The sequence below is a fragment of the Rana temporaria genome, chromosome 1 (assembly GCF_905171775.1).
Source record: "Rana temporaria chromosome 1, aRanTem1.1, whole genome shotgun sequence".
In the NCBI taxonomy this organism is placed as follows: Eukaryota; Metazoa; Chordata; class Amphibia; order Anura; family Ranidae; genus Rana; species Rana temporaria.
The window spans coordinates 486,533,849-486,548,982 of NC_053489.1; the positions used below are offsets into that span (position 1 = coordinate 486,533,849).

At 43.8% G+C, this 15,134-nt stretch overlaps 1 non-coding gene across 1 annotated transcript; it reads right to left on the reverse strand.

Annotated features, from left to right (window-relative positions):
• Positions 1 to 8,360: 8,360 nt before the first annotated feature.
• LOC120925705 lies at positions 8,361 to 8,519 on the reverse strand. The gene has a single exon (XR_005746909.1). It is a non-coding gene; the product is annotated as a U1 spliceosomal RNA (small nuclear RNA).
• Between the last annotated feature and the right edge of the window lie 6,615 nt (positions 8,520 to 15,134).

Genomic DNA, 15,134 nt, shown 5'->3' on the forward strand with positions numbered 1-15,134 from the left:
GAATCTTTTTAGAATATTTGACAGACACCATAAGCCTTCAATGGCAGATTCGACCTTAATTATTTAGGATTTTTGGAAGAATGCAATTTTTAACAAAACAAAATAAATAAAAACGAATTTTGGGAGTAACTAAATAAATGTATTTTTCGTACGAAAACAAAATTCCTAAATTAATTATTTCAGTGTGCACATGCCTAGTGGCTATTGGTTTTATCAGTTAGTAGATCATTAGTGAGTTTCAGTAGGGTAGTTTCAGTGGAATGTATTAAGCAAAAGCTGAACTGTAAGGCCGAGTACTCATGAGCAGACATGTCTGATGAAACCGGTCCGCGGACCGTTTTCATCGGACATGTCTGCCCGGGGACTTCTGTTCGATGGCTGTACACACCATCGAACAGAATTCCGCACGTAAACAATACGCGGGGCGTGTCCGCGGTGTCGCCGCGACAATGACGCTGCGACGTGGGCGGGCCTGCCTTTTAAATGCTTCCACGCATGCGTCGAAGTCATTCGACACATGCGAGGGATGGCGGGCGGGCGGCCGGACATGTACGGTAGGTCTGTACAGACGACCGTACATGTCGGGGGGACAGGTTTCCAGCGGACTGTTTTAAAGCAAGTCCAGGAAACAGTTGTCCGCTGGAAACCTGTCCGATCCGCCCGAAAATGGTCCGCTCGGGCCTACACACGGCCAAACATGTCTGCTGAAACTGGTCCGCGGACCAGTTTCAGCAGACATGTTTGGTCGTGAGTACGGGGCCTAAGGGGTCAAGAAGGTTGTTGTCAGTGAGGTAGGATTTCAGACGGTTGTAGACTAAAGGCTCATACACACAGTCAGACATCCAACAAAATTTCCCTTGGATTTTTTTCCTAATTGATTTGTCCGGCCACACCCATAGCATACACACAGTCAGACTTTTCTGCAAACTTTTCTAAAACTTTCCTAACATCACGTGTTTTTTTTGCTATTTTCTGCTCTTTACCGCCACCCTTTGGTTAACTTCTGCTATTGTTTGTTGCTTTTAACATTGGTTCTGAGCATGCGTATTTGCACTTTGTCCAAAAGTTGGTTGGATTGCTGTACACACAGTCAGACAAGGCACCATCGGACTTTTGTTGCCGAAAAGTTGGTCCGTTTGCAGACCCAACTTTTTGTTGGATGAAACCCGAAAAAGTTGGTCCGATGGAGCATACACACGGTCACACTTTTTGCCAACCAACTTCAAAATCTGCAAGTTTTCTAATTTGTCTGACTGTGTGTACACTCCATCGGACCAACTTTTTCGGGTTTCATCCAACAAAAAGTTGGGTCTGCAAACGGACCAACTTTTCGGCAACAAAAGTCTGATGGTGCCTTGTCTGACTGTGTGTACAGCAATCCAACCAACTTTTGGACAAAGTGCAAATACGCATGCTCAGAACCAATGTTAAAAGCAACAAACAATAGCAGAAGTTAACCAAAGGGTGGCGGTAAAGAGCAGAAAATAGCAAAAAAAAACACGTGATGTTAGGAAAGTTTTAGAAAAGTTTGCAGAAAAGTCTGACTGTGTGTATGCTATGGGTGTGGCCGGACAAATCAATTAGGAAAAAAATCCAAGGGAAATTTTGTTGGATGTCTGACTGTGTGTATGAGCCTTAAGCATTCCAAAAGTTTTGATGCAAATGGGAGCAAGGATATGGGTCTTAAAGGGTCACTAAAGGAAAAAACATTTTTGCCTAAAATGAATGTCTGCAAGGTAGACAGACAGAATAGTGTAATGATTCTGTAAAAAAACGAGTAAATACCTATTAAATTCCTTCATCTATATCACCTCCGGCGTTCTAGTTTCTGTTCTCTCATTCACTTCCTGGTTTGCGGTGCTCATTCATGTAAGAACTACATTTCCCAGTATGAATTGCGGCACGCCCAGTAATTCACACCTCCTTGAAGTCTCTAACACGTAGAGAGCGTCCTGCCGCACAGATGTAGTTCCCAGGAGGGGGTGAGCATGTTACTCACCACCGCAGTAAAGCCTGCCATCACGGTGGTGAGTAACAATCAGACAAGCAGGAAGTGAACAGAACAGAGAAGAAATAGAGCAACTTCTGAGCAAAAACAAACAATGAGGAAGTGAAAAGAGGAATGTCTGCAGGTAAAGGATGTTTATTATGAAATTTATTTTTTTCCTTTACAACCCCTTTAAGTTGTTTAGGCTGGTGGGGTCCAGTGATTGCTTTTTAAGTATGGGGGGTAATCAGTGCATGTTTAGAGGGAAGGGGAAGATGCCAGTAAAGAGGGAGAGATTGAAGATGTGAGTGAGGGAGCATAGGATAGAAGAAGAGGGTGATCATATAAGTTGTGAGGGAACAGGATCCAGGGACAGGTGGTAAGACAGGCTTCTGAGAAAACTTTAGTGACCTCTCCGGTAGTAGCAAGGTCAAAAGAGGAATGTGTTGAGAGATGTTTTTTACAGGGTATGTTAAGTGTGTTGAATGTCTGTGCAGTGGAGATTCCCCCACAAATTGCACCAATCTTGTTTTTAAAGTGATTGGAAATCTCGTGAGCAGTGAGCGAGTTACTGGGTGGAGATGGTGGTGGAGAAAGTAGAGCATTACATGTAGAGAAGAGCTGATGAGGACTAGAGGACAGAGTATTAATGAGAGTGACAAAGTCAGCTTGTTTTCCAGTATGAAGGGAGGAATTATATTTTAAGATCGGGTGAATTATTGTTTTATGCCACAATAGCTCCAGTGCAAGGCTATGGGGTTTATTTACTAAAGCTGAAGAGTGCAAAATCAGGCTCACTTCTACATAGAAACCAATCAGCATCCAGGTTTTATTGCCAAAGCTTAATTGAATAAGCTGAGGTTAGAAGCTGGTTGTTTTCTAAGCAGAAGTGAGCCTTATGTTGCACTCCTTAACTTTAGTAAATAGACCCCTATGTCTTTTAAGATTTCTAGAGCCATCAGTCTGCTAAGGTTGTAATGGTCGGGGCCTGATACTTAATTTGGTGAGAGGAAAAAGAGAACCATGTGTAGATGAAAGTGAACTGTTGTAGACAGACATGGCTAGGTCATGGCAACAAAGGGGTGAAACTTTGTCAAGGAGGTGGTCAGTGAGTAGAAAAGAAAGGATTAAAGTGGTGAAGGTTTCTGGGGATAATTGTTTTCTGCTTGGAGGGACAGGTGATTTGAGACAAGGATATTGTGAAAGTGATGAGGTTGTGGTCAGAGAGAGGAAAGGGTGGGTTGGTAGGGTTGTAGGGGGTGCAAAGAGGGGAAAAAACAAGGTCAATGGTATTATCATCAGAGTGAGTGGAGGACTGTGTCTATTGTGTTAGGTCAAAGGATAAGGTTAAGTTGAAGAGTTTGGATGTAGCTGGGCTGTTAACATTAGTGGTGTTAAGAATGATCTTGAATATTTCAGAGGAGAGAAAGTACCTCATGTGTGTAGATGGAGGAATTTGTTTTCCCTGTTCAGCTAGCTGACTGAATGAAAAAAAATTACCCGTCTATGGCAATTACCAAGCAGTTTCCCGTGTGTCACAAGTAAAAAGAGAGAATTCACACATTGTAGTAATTACTTTATGTACATACAAGTCTGAAAGGGTTGCACACATCTCAATAGCCAGAAGCTAAACAGAGTTAATCATATGTTACTTACAACCACAAATCAAAACCTTCTATATAAATAGACCTGCAGAGGACAAGTATCATGAGAGGTAAAGTCTCAGTACCTGGAGAGGGGATAAGTGAGAGGAAAGGGAAAGTAGGGGCTGTGTGCCAACAAGACACACAAAAGCCATATTCAATACATAGTTTAATTTTTGCAGGTACATTGAGAGGATTCTAGCCTGGAAACCATAGACTGGTCCACTGGTAATAGTGGCAATGTGGATTGGTCACAGTGTCAGACTTCTAGCCTCTTCCCAGGATCTCCAGATTTTGCAAATTTTTTGGGGAAGTTTTGTCCCATATTTGACAGTTCATAGGGAGGCAACACTTGATTCACCTCAGTTATCCATAGATGGATCATCGAGGGGGGGGGGTCCAATTTCCATTTAGTTAGTAATTTCTTCCTAGCATATTTAAAATAGTATTATGATTTCATATTTGGACAGGAATAGGGGGAATGTCAGGGGGAAGAAGATGGGATAAACCCACCCAGACAGTATTCCCTTCTCTACTTTACTCACATGTTTGCTCACGGGTCAATATGTAAAGCCCATGGACAGGCAGTCATCTGGGGATGTCTAACCTGGGAACTGAGGGAATGCTTCCCCTCAGAGGTCAGGGCACATATGAAAGAACCTTAGGATAGGTGCAATTCTGTAAATAAAGGTAGCACGGTCACATCCCAAAGAGGAGGGCTGTAAATTATTATATAGCTAATGCCTTAAAACCATAAATTGAGTGACTAGTGATTGGATCCCTTAAAAAGGAGATCTAAAGACCCAATGTGTTGTGCTAATATATTTCCTTGGAAGTGATTCAAAAGAAAAATGTTCCTAGGTTAATGCAACCTTTGAATTAAAGGTCAAGTGTGTGATAAGACTGGTCTCTAAATTAAAAAGAGTGAGTGAAAGGAAGAAAGGGACAATTAGGGTGCAGCCCATTTGGAGTCCAAAATAAGAACATACAAACCAAAGAAATTAACAAAACTGAAAAACTAAAACACATTACCAAAATTAAGTGCCTACATCAGACTGGTTTGTCCATTTTCCAACAGTGATGGAAAGTATGGTAAAAAAAAGTGCAAGGAGACAAGCCAAGTGTACAGTGGGTGACTGCGATATTGTGTTTTTAGCACGACAGCATCGCGCTGATTCTCGGCGACATGGTACCGACATCTCGCACTCACTGGAATAGACAAAGCACATTCCAGCGAGCGTGTCATAGAAGCGACGGGAGATCCGACTTGGATTCCCGCCAATTCTAGCGTCGGCATTTGGTATGCATTCCTGAGAGGGAGAACTCCACGCCAATTTTTAAATAAAAAAACGGCATGGGTTCCCCCCCAGGAGCATACCAGGCCCTTAGGTCTGGTATGGGTTGTAAGGAGACCCCCCCTACGCCGAAAAACCGACGTAGGGGGTCCCCCTACAATCCATACCAGACCGTATCCAAAGCATGCTACCCGACCGGCCAGGAAGGGAGTGGGGACGAGTGAGCGCCCCACCTCCTGAGCCGTATCAGGCTGCATGCCTGATACGTCAAAACGTCAACTTTTACTTCACAGAAATTGACGGTGTGTAGCAAAAAACGTCGTTTAAAACGACGTTTTTTCACCCGCGCATGCCCAGAAGCTACTTATGAAGCGAGCTTCAATGGAAAAACGTGGTGGAACGTAACCTCGCTTTGCTAGAACATTGTGAGAAAAAAGATGGTGTGTAGGCAACTTCATCTTTGAAAATTGAAGTTTCAAAAACGTCATTTTTTACTTCACAGAAAATGTCGTTTTTTTTCATCACATAAAGTGATGGTGTGTACGGGGCATTACATGCTATAGTTTTTTTTACGATTGCATTGAATCTTTTATTAAGGGTTTATTACATGTATAACATTTTTAAACATGAATTTAACATTTTTGTTAAGGTTATTTACTAATAAACTTATTCTAACATCAATAATTTGCATTGAATCACTGCAGGACAAAATACACATGGTCATCCCATGTGTCCCACACCCTTTACTTATCTATTGTTGAGCGTGCACCTGATTCAAAGTCCCAACCCTTACTCTTTTGCTAGTAATATTGGGGCTAGACCAAGGTCCTCTAAAAAAAACAAATTTCTCAGCTCTGCATACAATCCCAACAAAGCTAACTGTGGGGTTCCTATGGGATTTAATGACCTACCATCTCACTGTCACAAGGACTGCTGCCCTTTAACTTTAGGCAAATATTAAATATGAAAATTCATGCAGTTCTGTATTCCCTAATAAATCATTACAGTTTTTTTTTATGTACTAGTGTACGTATCAGGATTTGACCTGTTATTATCATAATCCCCTGAATAGCAATTCTAATTCACTGACAAGAAACATGCTGTAAGATGCTGCTTCCTCACTGTTCATTCAGCAAGTGCAAGTGGAAATAGGACACCATAGTATCCTTTCTACAGTATATAACTGTAACAAAGTGGTGAAAAGAAAAAAAGGCAAAAATAGGGTACCACAAGGACCCAGGGGCTATTGAAATGGTGCAGATAGAGATTCACACAATTAAAGTTTTATAAAAATAGAAAACAATTTATTATAAGCAATTATATGACATAAATATATTATTCTTGATTATATACATCTTGTGAAATCAAGACGAGACATTGTTTTGGTCAGCTCTACATGTTTCACTCTTTGAGTTTCCTCAGGAGCTTTAGACAGACAATGCTAGATAACAGAAAACAAGAAAAGCATATAATTAAATGACTGTAAAGAAATTTTACATGTCAAAACATACCGGTAGATATATAAGTTATAATTAATAATATAAACAGGGAAAAAGCAGTTGGTCAAATTACATAGATTTTAACAGAAAATGCATGCTCAGGGGTCTCAATCATGAATAGACAGGGGCACTATGATACATTTCGAAAAGAGGACTTACCAAGATAATAATAAAAAAAATCAGCATGAAAAAACAATAGATCACGCAGGAATAGCTGATGCTTCAAACAGAACCTGAAGACACCTCGAGAGAACCACAGCAGAATATTAAGCCCTCAAAAGGTAAATATCTGAAAAATAGATGACACATATGTATACACGTGTGTCCAAATATCTCTCTGAATTAATACAACAAAGAAGTGTAATCCAAAAGGAAATAGTTATATAAGAGTACCTGTCTGGTTTAGACACAGATGCTTATTTAAATAGAACCAATCCAATATATTCCACAGTTGTGAACTAGATTGAGGGAGGGCATTAGAACTAGACTGAGGGAGGGCATTATCACTGCCAGTTGATCTGGTATTCGTCACAGTGGACAATAACTATATAAAGAAAGGAATATATATGTATATTGAATAATGTATAAAAAAATATAGATGTATGCCAAAAAGAATCATACATCAAAAAAATTCTGGATAGCAAAGAATCATAAAACAAGCCAAACCGACTTGTAAATAGATACCTGATTGGGAAAGGTCCAAGGGGAAGGATGCTAGCCTCCTGGATCGCTGAGAGGGATATAACCACTCCTCACAAAGCGTGTGTCTGGTCTGACAGCTAGAGCGCCCTAACACGGCGCTGGGCTTTAAATTCGCCACCTTGGCGGTGACTGACAAATTTTTTTTTTTTTTTTTTTTTGAAAAGCCTATGGCGTGTGAACACACCCAAAAAACTCCACCCGGTGCAGAAAAAATGTGCACACACATAAAGAGTGTTCACAAAAACGTGCAGACGGGTGCAACGTCAAGTGGTCCTCCTGTGAAGAGGGACCCAAACCCTGATCCCCCGGGGCGTTAGGCTCCAGACGGGGACTGAGGTACTGTGGTCCGAGCAACCGAAGCCGACACGGACCCAACTTCCTCGGAGGGACTGCCGAAACAGAACCCTCCCAGTACTAGGTGGGGCTCCCCCGAAGAGAGACCCCATGAGAGCAGGCGAACTAAGCCAGAAGGCCATGTCCACCCACTCCCAAGACGTTCAGGGCTGGCCCGAGGACCCGCACCCTACTAATCACACAGTGAGACAAAACGTGCACAACAAAAAAAAGACAAAAAAGTGACAAACACAGGCTTAAATAAAATAAAGTGGGGGAAGGGATAGTGGAAAGGAGAGTGAAAGAAGTGGCCATTGTGGTGAAACAATGACCAGGCCCTCCGGCCAGGAATAAAAAATTCCTCCGGTCCTAGCCAAAAGGCCCGGCCCAGGAGGCAGGTGCTAAAAAAAGCGTGTATCTGGTGCAGTGACCGTGGTATCTTAAATCAATGTGTCCCTCACACACAGTGATCTTCAGATACCCCTGGACTGCCACTCCAGGGGCACATGCACCATAGGCTTTTCGTTCCATATCCGACCCCCCAACCGGCCAGTGCAGCCCTCCACCCCTGCCAGCCAACCCAGCGGATTTGCATGGTTCTGCCCCGTCCTACCACAGGGCATTACCAGCTCCTCCAACCGGATCGCTGACAGAGATAGCACTTACACCAGCCAGCCAGAAGGCCAGACTAGAACTCGGCAAAAAGACCAAGACCAAGCGCAGCACCCATCCCCACCAGGAGCACCCTTCCAGATGGCTCAGACTCAACCATGGGCCGGCCCCCAGTATTCTGTCGGGCAGCACAGCGTAGTCCCTGCTGAAACCATCCTTCCAGGTGCAATGACGTCATTGGATTGCATCCACCCTCCCCATGTAGGAGGTGCTTCAGCGCTCCGCTGACAACTGATGAGGACAGATACCACACCCAGTCCCAGCCAAAAGGCCGAGAAGCGGCAGGGAAGACAACCACGATCAGCACGGCCTAGAGTGTGCAATAGCCGTGCCTCGCCCTGGGAGAACCACCTTCATGATCATGGTGTCTCCCCTGCCAGGTAAGTGACTGACAAATCAGACCGCCGCAGATGCGGACACGTGACCAGGACGTCAGTGCAAGGCAGACTCCCAGCTGATAGACTCAGCTGTTCCTGGTGTAGCGAATCGCGGGGGCGGCACAGGCGGGGCCACATTACAATGGACTCGATAGGCGGCCTCAACGCGATCCGCGCCATTTTGGATGCTGGAAAAATTGCCAGTACTAGATTTACTGGGAAACGAATGGATAGAAAGCGCGTTAGATAGAACAAGCGCTGAAAAGCCAAGACTGGAAGGCATGCACTGACAGATTAGGTCAAAAAAGAAAAGGGACCTGCAGGGAGGAATAGAAAGGGGATTGATTAACCCTATTAACCCTTACAGGTCCCTACGTGTCCATATGGTTCTCCTAGAGGGATACAGGCCCGGAAGCATGATACCAGCACTCCTGGATGTCCTTGTCATTCGGCAAAAAACATTGCCAAAACAATACTGAAAGAAAAAGACCCATAATGATCTATATATGCTGTGGTACTGTTGATTTTACATATTCATATAAGAAAGTATATAAATCCAATAGGACACCCTGTATTGATGAGATCCATGAATAGGCAGATACTGCATACATATTTTTTTTTTTTAAATTATTGAAAAGCATACATGCATGATTACACAAAATATTTCTGTACAAAATATACAGTAATTATGAGATCAAAAAATCCTAATAAAGGTTTCTAAAGGAGAGAAAAAAGGGGGTGAATCAAGTAAGTAAATGAAAGATAATACAGAGACAAATAACTGTAAATAAGTAAAAATACATAAATACATATGAATAAATAAAATATGAGAAATGGCATAATGGATACTGTAAAATAAATAATGAAAAAATGAAAAAAATAAAAATAAATGTAGAAAATAAAATAAAATGAAATGAAAAAAACCTTATAAAAAAGGTTTGAAGCTTAAAGCTTCATTAAGCCCCGGAGCGGTTAAAGCGGACAACGAGTATATCCACTTGGCCTCTCTCTGGAGTAATATCTTGTCATAATCACCCCCTCTCTCACCAGGGGTGATATATTCCAGAGCCGAAAATTTCATTTTATGACTGTTAAATTGATGGTGGATGCCTGAATGGCGGCTGATGGGAGTTTCCATTTTTTTCTTTGAGATAAGGGAAATGTGATCCCTTATTCTATGAAAAAATGGGCGCTTAGTTTTTCCTACGTAAAAGGCTCCACATTCACATTGCATCAGGTATACTATACCTATAGATTGGCATGTCACAGAAAAGGTAGGTTTTAACAAACGTCCATTTGGTAGCTTCACGATGCTGGAAGCATGAATGTAGCAACAAAAAGGACATTTGTGACAAGGTCTAGATCCCCTAGGTCCACAAGGGTGTGTATTCCCAATGGAATAATGGCTGCGGACCAAGCGGTCCCGCAGCGATCTTGATTTCTTGAAGGTGATCTGTGGACGATCCTGTATGTGTTTAGACACAGCATCATCACTGAGCAAAAGGCACCAGTACTTTTGAAGAATAGAGCGCACCTTTTGGTGATGACCAGAAAAGCGCGTAATTACCCGTATGCCAGGGTCAGTTTTAGATGTTTTTTGATCATGAAGCAAAGAGCTTCGTTTATTCTGTTTTGCTCTTAAATAGGCTTTTTTTAGGCCCTTTTTGCTGTAGCCTCTTTCTTGAAATCTAGTTTGCAGTAGCTTTGCTTCATGTTCAAAGTTTGAATCTGTGCTGCAATTGCGACGTAGTCGCAAATACTGTCCATAAGGGATATTGGAGATAAGAGATTTCGGATGTGAACTAGATGCATGCAGAAGTGAGTTGCCTGCCGAGGGTTTGCGGAATAGAGATGTCTCAATAATTCCTGCATCGTCAATTGAAATTTGAATGTCTAGAAAGGTTATAGACAATTTTTTTTTAATCAATAGTTTTTATTGAAAGTTTTTGCACAAAATGAACAAAAAAAAGGAAGGTAAGTATACATTGTCAGTATCCCGATCAAGTATGCATATGTGGCAAACAAATATTTACGTCGTCTCAGATACAAAAGAAAACAGGTATTACTTTTCAGGAGTAAGTATGCTTATTACAAACATCAGATCACCGCCTATAGTACAGGCGAGGATATTTTGGTATACTGCGCCGTATAGCCTATTCACAGATAATCCTCTGACCTAGTCCATTGTGACCAGGGTTCCCACTTGTGTTGCATCTTTTGGAGGCGGCCCTCGCTGGAGGCCAACATCAGTTCGTAGTTGTAATGTATATTGATCTGGTCTATGGTACGTTCCATGGATGGTACTTGAGTGGTTTTCCATAGTCTAGTGATTGCCAGTCTTGCTACAAGAAGAACGTTGGTCAGTACCACCCAGTATTTGGGGGGTACTACGTCAATTGTCAAATTCAACAGTGCCAGAGCAGGGTTTGGGTCTATCTGTGTCTGAGCGATATCCGTAACAATACGGAATATCTCTGTCCAGTACGGTTGTATAAGAGGACATGACCAGAGGATGTGGAGGATGTCTCCTCTACCGGAGTCGCATCTCCAGCAGTTTTCAGACGTGGAGGGGCTAAATTTCGCTACCCTCGTGGGGGTTAGATACCACCGTAGGGATATTTTTTGTGCTAGTTCCCAGAAGGCAGAGTTCTTGGTGGACTTGTATATGGAGCTTAAGGCTGTCTGCCACTGCGACTCGGAGAAGGTGCAACCCAAATCCGCGTCCCAGTGGAGATGTGGTTTTGATTTGGAAAATATGCATTTTTGTTGGGAGAGGTTGTAAAAAAAAGATATTCCCTTAGTGTGTGTTTTTTTTGCTATTAGGAACGTCCATACCCCAAGAGGTATGGTGTAACTTGTATTGTCGATATGATCAAGGCAATGTTTTACTCTAAGGTAGTTGAAGAGTTCAGTACAGCGGAGGCCAAATTTCTCTTGCAAGTGAGCAAACGGTAACAGTGACCTGTCTTGGAGGATATCTCCAAGGAGAGCTATTCCCTGAGACTTCCAGTTCGTGAGGGAGAGGTCTGTCGTGAAGTGTTGTAAAATGTCAATTGGGAGAGGTGGGGAGAAGGTATGTTCAGAAGTGTTGCCCATGGTTGTAAGTTTACGCCATGCCATGGCGGCTGTTTTCATAGTTGGTGGGAGTGAGCTGGAGATGGGGATTCCTAGTGGGATGCCCAGTACCCAACTTTTTAGGTCGTGGTGTTGGAGTAAAGCTGATTCCAGACGGCTCCAGGGGGCACCTGGAGGCGCCTGAAACCAGTCCCGAAGCTGAGTCATAACTGATGCCCAATAATAGTCTTCGAAGTCTATAGATCCGGCCCCACCCGCTAGTTTATGTTTGGTCAGCATGTGCTGTGCGCAACGGGGTTTTTTCCCCTGCCACAATAGCCTGTTGAGTAGTGTTTGGAGGGATCTAAAATAAGATTTGGGAATGGGTATAGGCAGAGCCCGAAATAAGTAAAGTACCTGGGGCAGGTATATCATTTTAAAAGCTGCTAACCTTCCTGACCAGGACAGTTCGTGTTTGGCAAGGGTCTGTACGTCGATTTGGAGTTTGGCAAGGAAGGGCTTGAAGTTGGTTGTAAAGAGATTTTTCGATTTTCTTGTGAGTTTGATCCCCAGGTATGATACGTCACTGTCGGCCCATGCAAAGGGACAGTTAATTTGTAGTAGGTTTTTTGTGGTGGCATCCAAACCCAAGTCCAATACGTAAGATTTAGTGGTATTCACTTTATAGTAAGAGACTTTACTAAACCATTGCAGAGTGTTGTGGGTCTCTACTAGGGAGGACGTGGGATTGGACAACATGAGGATAACATCATCCGCAAAAAGACTTATTTTGTGGTGATGTGGGCCGATCCTGAAGCCAGTTATTTTAGGATTCAATCGTATGTGCTCTGCCAGGGGTTCGATTAGTAGGTTGAAAATCAACGGGGAAAGGGGGCACCCTTGTCTCGTACCGTTAGATATGTCAAACGGCCTGGAAAGCATGCCCTCTGAGAATACCCTGGCTGAGGGTGTGGTGTACAGAGCTAAGAGGGCATTCAGGATCTGGCCTTTAAATCCGAATTTTTCGAGGACTTGTTGAAGGTAGCCCCAGTGTATCCGGTCGAACGCCTTCTCTGCGTCCAGAGATAGGAGCAGAGAAGGCAGTATTGAAAAGGGAAGTCAGATGGGGGGCTAGTATGTCGCCATATTTTTTGTAGTATTCCCCTGAGAGGCCATCTGGGCCCGGTGATTTCCCCTTTGGGAGTGATGCTATCGTGGCTAGTACCTCCTGGGTAGTGAAGGGATCATTTAAGCGGGACAGTTGTTCTATCGTCAGTTCAGGTAGAGCTACATGGTCAAGAAATCTTTTGATATCGTCGGAAGTAGGTTGGTGTGTGTTAGAATCGCGGTTTAAATTATAAAGGTCACTGTAGTAGTCGCTGAAAGCGTCCGCTATCTTTTGGGGGTCTCTAAGTTCTGCTTTTGTGTGAGGATGGAATAAATGGTCTATTTTACTTTTTATTCTGCGGCCTTTGATTCTCCGGGCAAGAGCCTTGCCCGCTTTATTGGACGTGGAGTACGAGACGGCCTTCAGCTTTCTCTGCATGCTCTCAAAGGAGTGCAGAAGAAGAAGTCTTAGTTCCTGCCTCAGGGATAATATTTGCGCCGATTGTGATGGTAGAGTATGAGATTTGTTTCGCGTCTCTAGGTCATCTATCTGGGAGGTAAGGGAGTCTATCTGTTGCAGTCGTTTTTTCTTATACTGGGAGCTGGTCTTTATCAACACTCCCCTGATAAATGCTTTGTGTGCATTCCACACCACACCCTGATCCGACACAGAGCCGACATTGTCGTTAAAGTATTCCCGCAATTCATCTGTGATTCCTGGAGAGTAGGAGGGGTGTTGCAATAAAAAGTTGTTCGCTCTCCAGAGAGATGTTTGCGTTCGTCTCGGCAGATCTGCCAAAGAGAGCGTGATGGGGGCGTGGTCGGACCAGGATATGGTATGGATGTCCGCTGCACTAACCTCCTGCAGTAACCACTTGTCTATCAAAAATAGGTCAATGCGCGTGTACGTACCATGGAAGGGAGAGAAATAGGAGTAATCCCTCTCCGCCCCATGCACGCACCGCCATACATCAAAAAGATCATGTTTGCTCATGAATGCCTTCAGAGGGGACTCTCTGCGTTTGGCCGCAGAGGTGGAGTCTATATGGATCTCCGGTACAATATTTAAGTCACCACAAAGTAGTAGTCGACCTTGCCTTATGGGAGAAATTATGGCCATCAATTTTCGCAAGAATCTCATCTGCTTGGCATTCGGAGCGTATACATTAACTAAGGTGAACACAACATTGTTAATGGTACAAACAAGGATTATAAAGCGACCCTCCGGGTCAATGATTGACTGTTTCAGTTGGAATGCAATCGAGTCCTTGATTGCAATCAGCACACCTCTCTTCTTGGAGGTAAACGGTGCGGAGAAAACCTGGTTAAAGTGTCTATGATTGCAGACCGGAGCCGCTGTGGATATGAAGTGAGTTTCCTGAACACACACAATATCACACTGTAGGTCCAGGGCCGTCTTCCATAAGGAGTGTCTCTTGGCCGGGTGGTTAAGCCCGTTGGCATTAATGGACAGTATGTTGAGTGGCATTATGAGGTGTGTGTGTCCAGGAGCTGGACTAGTCACTTACGGTTAGATGTGGGCTTCGGATAGCTGTATCTCGGAACTTGGCAGTGGATGACACCCAGCGAGTCCAGAGGTGGCCGGGCGCTTGTGGGAAATCGACGCTGGTAGGTTGTATCTGTAAAAAGGCAAAGTTATTCTGAGGAAACGGTGTAAGGTCTAGGTCAATCGGATTCTGGACAGTAACTGAATCAGGTGGGACGTCCACCAACAGAGTCAAACGGTGGGATAGAGGGCAGAAACACCCAGCTAAGCCACTATGAGGGGATCAAAGTCAAATCAGAGTGAAGCAGTAACACTTAAACAAAAACAGTGAGCAAAACAAATGGAGGAAAGGCTGGTAGCCGAGGGGCAATAACATGGTAGATATAGAGGCCCAATGATCTCAAAAAGCCAAACGGCTTATTAGGTAGCCTGCGTAGCAGGAGAGTGCCGTGGTTGGCGCGGTCCCCTTTGGGCCAGGGGAGCTTCCGGAGGGTGTGGCGGATCAGGAAGTATCCCCCAAGTATGGAGCAGTTGAAGCCCCTTTTCCAGGCTGTGAATCACATGAGTAGCTCCATTTTTGTTGATCAGCAGTGTGGCTGGGTATCGCCATTTGAATTGAATCTTGTGGTTATGTAACCCTTTGGTAACAGGATTGAGTTGCCTCCTCAGTTGCAGAGTGAATTTGGATAAATCAGCGTATAGGGAGACGCCTTCATATGGCCCAGGGAGCTGTGGGTTAAGTCTTGCTGTTATGAGGAGTCTTTCCTTTACGTGGAAAAAATGAACTCTCATGAGCACATCTCTGGGCACAGAGGCAGCAAGGTGCGATGGCTTTGCGATTCTGTGGATGCGGTCCACAATTAGATCTCTAGGTGCCGCATCTGGGAGGATTGCATGCATTAATTCTTTGGCGTATCTAGGTAGATCGATCGGAAGGATCGATTCAGGGATTCCTCTC